Source organism: Pinus tabuliformis, chromosome X (assembly GCF_031772625.1).
Source record: "Pinus tabuliformis cultivar Carrire ecotype Pingquan chromosome X, CPIR1, whole genome shotgun sequence".
NCBI lineage: Eukaryota > Viridiplantae > Streptophyta > Pinopsida > Pinales > Pinaceae > Pinus > Pinus tabuliformis.
In genome coordinates, this window is record NC_142308.1 from 439740913 (window position 1) to 439748613 (window position 7701).

Genomic DNA, 7701 nt, shown 5'->3' on the forward strand with positions numbered 1-7701 from the left:
CTATCCTAGCCTACCCTACCCTACTCTAGCCTTTCATAGCCTTGCCTAGCCTTGGCTAGCATATCCTAGCCTAGCCTAGTCTAGTCTAACCTAACCTACTTTAGCCTATTCTAGCCTACTTTAGCGTAGCCTAGCCTAGCCTACTTTAGCTTACTCTAGCCACGTCTACTCTAGCCACGTCTACTCTAGCCTAGACTAGACTACTCGAGCCTAGCCTAGCCGACTCTAGCCCACCCTTAGCTAGCCTAGCCTACTCTGACCTAGCCTACACTAGCCTAGCCTAGTCTAGCCTAGTATATCCAAGCCTATTCTAACTTAGCATAGCCTAGACCCTAGCCTACTATGGCCTAGCCTAGCATAACCTACTATAGCCTAGCTTAACCTAGCCTTTCCTACCCTACCCTATCCAAGCCTAGCCTAACCTAGCGTACTCTATCCTAGTGTACTCTAGCCTACTCTAGCCTAGCCTAACATAGCCTAGCCTACTCTAGCCTAGCCTAGACCCTAGGCTAGCCTACTCTAGCCTAGACTACTTCAACATACTATAGCCTACTCTAGCATAGCCTACTCTAGCTTACTCTATCCTAGTGAAACCTAGCATACTCTATCCTAGCTTATCCTACTCTAGCATAGCTTATTCTAGCCTACTCTAGCCTATCTTAACACACTCTAACCTATTATACCCTAACTTACTCTAGCCTAGCCTAGCCTACACTACTCCTACCTACCCTAGCCTACTCTAGCCTAGCCTACTGTAACCTAACCTAGCCTAGCCTATCCTACTCGAGCCTAACCTACTCTCTCCTACCCTAACCTAACCTATTCTAGCATGGAATAACCTAGGCTAATCTAAACTAACCTACCCTACTGTATCATAGCCTAGCCTACTTGAGCCTACTCTAGCCTAACCTAGCCTACTCTATTCTTGGCTAGCTTAAGCTAAGTTAACCTAACACAACCTAGCCTAACCTAGACTAGCTAACCTAACTTGACCTAGCCGAACTTAAGCTAGCCTAGCCAAGTCTAACCTAACCTACCCTAACCTACCCTAACCTAGACTAGACTAACCTTTCGTATCCTAGCCTAACCTAGCCTAACCTACACTAGACTAACCTTTCCTAGCCTAGACTAACCTAGCTTAACATAACCTAACCTTGTCTAGCCTAGCCTTGCCTAACCTCGCCTAGCCTTGCCTAACCTCACCTAACATAACCTAACCTTTCCTAACCTATTCTTGCCTAACATACCCTAACCTAGCCTGGTCTAACATAGCCTAGCCTAGCCTACCCTACTCTAGCCTACTCGCGCCTAGCCTAACCTACTCTAGCCTGCTCTAGCCTAACCTAGCCTAGCCAAGCCTCCTCTAGCCTAGCCTACTCTAGCCTAACCTACTCTAACCTAGCCTACTATAGCCTAACCTACCCTACTGTCGCCTAGCCTACTCTAGCCTACCGTAGCCTAAATTGGCCTAACCTACCCTACTCTACTCTAGCATCAACTACTCTAGCCTAGCCTAACCTTACCTAGCGTAGACCCTACTCTAACGTAGGCAGGCCTAGTGTAGCCCCTACTCTAGGCTAGCCTAACCAAGCCTAGCTTACTCTAGCCTAGCCTACTCTACTATAGCCTAGCCTAGACAACTACAGCCTACCCTAACCTACTCTAGCCTAGCCTAGACTACTACAACCTACCCTAACCTACTCTAGCCTAGCCTACTCTAACCTAACCTACCCTAACCTTCTTTAACTTAGCCTAGGCTAGCCCACTCTACCTAGGCTAGCCTAGCCTAGCCTACTGTAGCCTACCCTAGCCTAGCCCCTAGCCTATTCTGGGCTAGCCTGGCGTATTATGGCTACCCTAGCCTAACTTATTCTAGCCTAGATTAACCTAGCTTAACCTAGCCTAACCTAGCCTAGCTTAACCTAGCCTTGCCTAGCCTAGCCTATTCTTTAGTAGCCCATGCTAGGATACCCTAACTTACCTTTGTATACTCTATATTAGCCTAGCTAGCCTACTCTAGCTTACCCTAGCACACTATAGAGTAGCCTATCCTATTTTTGTCTAGTCCACCCTACCCTAGCTTAAACTTATTCTATCCTTGTGTAGCCTAGTCTAATTTTGGTCTATCCTAGCCCACTCTAGCTTAGTCCCACTCTAGCTTAGTCTTGCCTAGTCTAACAGAATGTAGATTCCTAAAAGTTTATATATAAAGATGTTGTAGTTGAAAATCTTAATAAAATATATCTTCAAAAGAAATCTTAAAGAATATTTACATTACAATTTAATTTTATCATAAATATTTAAATTTAAGAGCATTATCACTTTATATTATATAAATTCAAACATTTTCCTTTGTACATTATGTTATTTTAATTAAAAAATATATCATACATCATTGTACCATCAATAAATATAGTGCAGAACTTAAATAACATATTAAATATTTAAATTTGAAAATCATTTGAAAAAATAAATTAAACTAAACAACATTAACAAATAAATCATTCAAAAACAATTTAAATTAAATACCATTAATAAAAATTCAAATATAACAAAATTAAGTTAAAATAAATTAAATGTATGAATATACAATATAAAATACATTGAATTTAACCACAATACTAATGTAAAAAGAAGATGTAACATAAGTTATAAGATATAAATAAAGACCATATTTCTAAATGAAAAACATATTAGTAAAATATAAAAATATAACTGAAATTCATTTAGAGAAATACAATAATCTAAAAATTCAAATGTACCATATCTTATAAGACATAAATAAAAAATATATTTCTAAATGAAAAATATATTTGTAAAATTTAAAAATATAATTGGAGGGCCCATCCAAAACTGATTCTGAGAGGCATAGGTTAAGTCAACTATATTTTTAATTGAGAAAGAAAACTCATAGACATATAAATGTAAAAGTAAGAAGCCAATTTAAATGAATCCACAAACTTTCACAGAGATAAACCAAATCAATGAATAAATGTAATAATCTGAAAGGAGTGAAATACAAATTGGAACAATAAAATTACAATAATAAATTAAGCCCAACTAAAAAAATCAGTAAAAACCACTCTCATAAAACTAAATCATTACAATGTTAAATATATTAACATAACTAAAAGTGAAGTGAAAGTATTAGGTGGAAAAGAGCAGAGCTTAGAAGATGGATACAAACTACATCTATTACAAAGTAAAGTAATGGAGGTTTCTTTAATTCAATTATTTTAACATTCACAATGAAAAAAACCTACCCGGAATTGGGCTAAAGAAAACTACATAGAAAGAACAGAGCATGGTTAATGATCGAAAACTACATAGAAAGAAAGAGCGGCTAAGAAGAGAGAGAAAGGAATGAAGTCCGGTTAAAAATTCTTTCATCCATGCATCTCTTCTCGCTGATCTTCAGATCAAAACATACAGAACAGAAAAACCCAAAATGAACAAGAGCCATCCACATCGAAATTCTTACAATTGGAATTCACGAAACAAACAGGCTCTTCATCAAAAACAGAGCAGGGTTAAAGATCGAAAACTACATAGAAAGAACAGAGCCAGAATTAATGCCAACCGAGAACAGAGCCAGAAAATAAAAATAAAACTAAAAATCAAAAGGAATTAATGGGATTGCCAGCGGACTAAGAAGAGAGAAAAAAGATTAAAGTACATAGTAGATTTAAGGGATTAATGAGATCCAGAGAGAAATAACAAAGAATAAAGATTTAAAAACATTAACATTAGGCCGGTCCGGTTAAAAATTCTAATTCAATCGGCAAACAAAACCAAAGAATAACTCAGGAATACTAATATAAACTAAATACATATCAGTCTGGTTACCTTTCTCCATTGTAAATACATCCCTGCAACATGGATTGAAACATGGATTCAGAGGACTTAATTTAAGAAACCAAGAAACCGCCTCACATCGATGCACACTGACTGCAATCTGGGATCAACATAGGATTCCTGTGGAATATGAATATGAAACCGCCTCAGCATGGATGCACAAGATTTAATTTAAAAAACCGAAAAACATGGATTCAGAGGATCTAAATTACAAAATCAAGAAACCGCTCACCATGGATGCAGAGGATAACCAAGAAACCGCAGGCTCTGAGGAATTTCTCCTCCAGAATAATGCTCCCAGTGGCCAGTATTTGACGATGGCCGCCGCCCAGATCCATATTGGCAGGCCCTGTTTCTCTCCATTTCTGTGCAACTAAGGATCTATACTGCCGCCTCACCAAGAATGCGGAAAATCTAATTTAAAAAACCATACAACTCTGAACATCAAGTTACCGAATTAAATGTCTAAAATCAAATCGATTCCTCTCTCCTTCACCTAATTTTATTTGCAGCCCACAACCCATAATCAGAGTGATCTATACCAGAATGCTTCATTTAACTGTGATCGGATGCCTCAGTTAATTGTGATGCTTGGGCAGAGTTCGGATGCCTCATTTAACTGTCATCCCTGGGCAAAGTTGTCTTGATTCAGTAATTGATAGGCTACCTACCTCTGCCTCTGCCTCTATGAAAACACAACCACGCCTCTGCCTCCAGCTCTCAGAGATTACAACCACACCACACAGACAGACACACACAACACATGGAGCTCCAAACATACAGACGCACGAGACTAGACCACACAATGCAGAAACTTTGAGAGGAGGAGGAGGAGCACAACAATCCCAATCCAATGCCAATATGAATCCAAAAATTAAATCGAATTAAAGCAATCAAGAACTTGAACCGTTGAGATAACCAGTTTGATAAGCAGCACCCTTTATCTCGCGCACTCTGCTATCTCATAGATGTTGATGATTGGGATTGCAGCGCTGCTTATCTCATAGATGTTGATGCCAATTCTATTTGCAACGGACGACTAGGATTATCTCTTACAAAGATTCTCCAGCTTTTTTCACAACAGAAATAGTAAAAAGCATAATCCCTGTCATCCTAACAGAAATAGTAATAAAAACATAATCCTGAAGCAAAAAAAGTAATAAAAACAGCCATCACATCAAAATTCGTTGACGTTGCACCAACACAGTCACAGCCATCAGAAAACACTTCCAAAACGCGAATACAGAAAATTCCGTTGAAGGAGCGGATCCGTTGAAATAGCTGTAAGATGCTTTTCTTGAAATTCTCATCAAAGCACTTAACATCCACGTCCGTCCAAATTTGGAATGTTCACGTTTGAATTTGAATAGCTGTAAGATGCTTTTCTTGAAATTCTCATCCAAAGTACTTAACATCCACGTCCGTCCAAATTTGGAATGTTCACGTTTGAATTTGAATATGAATTTAAGGTGGGATTTTTGACATCCGTTAAATTCAATTAATATTTTTATGCGAGAGAGCTAGGTATGTTCTTTTATTTCTAATATAATTGATGGTTTTCATTTCGCTTCAACACTCATAAAATTAAATTGCTCTTTAAGTTTTATTTATTTATTTTTTTAGCTCCAATACCAGTTACCAATAGAATTGAATTATTAGTTTTATTTATTTTTCTAATTGAGAACTATAAGTTTTTTGATCTGAACTTATATTTTAACGGTCTTACTCAATAACAATAGATACTTTATTTATAAGCTCTTTCTAGTTCCGTGCTTTTTATCAACCATTAATGTTTCGAGGTTACTAGAAGTCATCTTTTTTTTCCATATTTATGTATTCAATAATATATATAGTATGTTTTCATTTAGGTTTCAATATTTAATAATATATATAGCATGTCTTCATTTAGGTTTCAATAGCAATAGATTTGCCTTTCAGTTTGGCATGCATTTTTTAATTTGAAAATGGTAAGTTTTTTATATGAAATTATATGTTCACCCATTTCAAATGTGATTGGTAACATAAATTAAGATGAAGTTAAACTTAATTATATCGATAAACATGTTTCTTTTAAAGTAGAATAGTGATTCAAAAATTTTAATCTGATTATTAATTATTATTAGATTTATGGTAGGACCATTAAGTATTTGATAAAAAAATTAGTAGTATACACAAGTCAAAGACTGAGTTTTATGTGAAGGTAGTTAAGTTTCTTTTGTCATTTTATTTAAATTGATTAATTAACAAAATATCATTTGAGCAAGTTTCATATGAAAGAGTTATGGTTTTTTAGGCATGTGATATTGTAATATACCCTATTTGTAGATTAAGAAACTCTGTAATAAAGTGGATATAAATATTCATGGATAAAAATCTTCTTCCATGTTGTTTAAAATGAATATATGTTTAACTTATAATAATAATAATAATAATAAGATATTTAATTTCAAATTTTTCTAAATTTTAGAAACGTGAGATGTATTATGATGTAAATGTTTTGATGTTTATTATGGATTGATAATTATTAACATTTACTACTCATTTAATTTATATAATTATGCAAGTATGTAAATTTCTATTAAAAATGTGTTATTTTTTTTTAATATTGATTCTTTAAATACATTTTAAATATTTTAAAGCTACTTTAATACTAAAGGTTTTAAATATTTGAAAATACATTTTACAGTGAATTACTCGTGTGTTTACATCTTTTTGTTATGGGGAGTGAGATTTTATCTTATTTTGGTTATTGGATTTGTGTGTTTAAAATTTTTTAGTATAGAATTTTCTTCCCAAAATAATATGCACACTTTACTTTGTATGGTTTGAAGTGTAGAAAGAATTTTTATTGTTTTTTGCTTCTTGCTTGGCCTTGCTCTTCATATGGTTTGAAGTGTAGAAAGAATTTTTTTTGTTTTTTGCTTCTTGCTTGGCCTTGCTCTTCTTCTTTTTTGTAAGTTTAGATATATTTTTTGAATCTTTTTTTAGTTTTTATACAGTATTGAACAACTAAAAGTTCGTCTTAGAAGAATGGAAATTCAAGTTTAAAAGAATGTATTCCTTAGACAAAACTATTCTCCAAACTTGCATTCTTGTATTTTCCAAAGAACTATAATTTATCTAAAGCACTGTATGATTTAAAAGATTATTCCTTTTCACTAAACCATAAATTATGTACTTGACATATATAAATGCATTTGCATACTATGCATCTCCACTATAGAGTAGATTGATTGTCATTTTGAGAACAATTTTGTTTCTATACATAAAGTGATGTCTACTAAAAATATCATTGTTTACATCGTCTTTACCCATGGGTTTATGTTGTCTTTCACATCAGTACCACATAACAAGAATCAACTCACCAAGACTATAGCTCCCATAATAAGAACTTTTACCAGTTTTTTTTACTAGTGCAGCCATATAAATTAAATTACTTGTATACACATTAATCCATGAGAAGAATCAAAACACTTACCCCATTATACATCTAACTTTATCCAAATAAGAAGGAATGATAAAAGTTAACTAAATTATAATTTTATTATAATTTTTTATCCCCACTTTACCATGAAAATTCTTAACTCAAGTAAATAACTCTTCTTACAATACTAAGTTCTCTTCTTATCCTCACTTTCTATTCATATTTGTCCAAACAACTTATAGTTGCTTGGCGAGGCTTAGGTATGTCATCACCACCAAATATTTCCAAAACCTCTAGAGGCGGGTAGTCCTATATATCGAAATCCATTCATAAGGCTAGTATGGATGTAGCAAAAGGAAGAAAATTATCACTTGATGGGGTTCTTAGAGAAAAAGGAAACCTCAAAATGGTTTCTCGATGAA

General features: G+C 34.5%; 1 long non-coding RNA gene across 1 annotated transcript; it reads right to left on the bottom strand.

Annotated features, from left to right (window-relative positions):
• Positions 1 to 3579: 3579 nt before the first annotated feature.
• LOC149140460 (uncharacterized) lies at positions 3580 to 4589 on the bottom strand. The gene is made up of 2 exons (XR_016265199.1): positions 4088 to 4589; positions 3580 to 3975 (listed from the first exon to the last, which is right to left on the bottom strand). It is a non-coding gene; the product is annotated as an uncharacterized LOC149140460 (long non-coding RNA).
• Positions 4590 to 7701: the final 3112 nt, after the last annotated feature.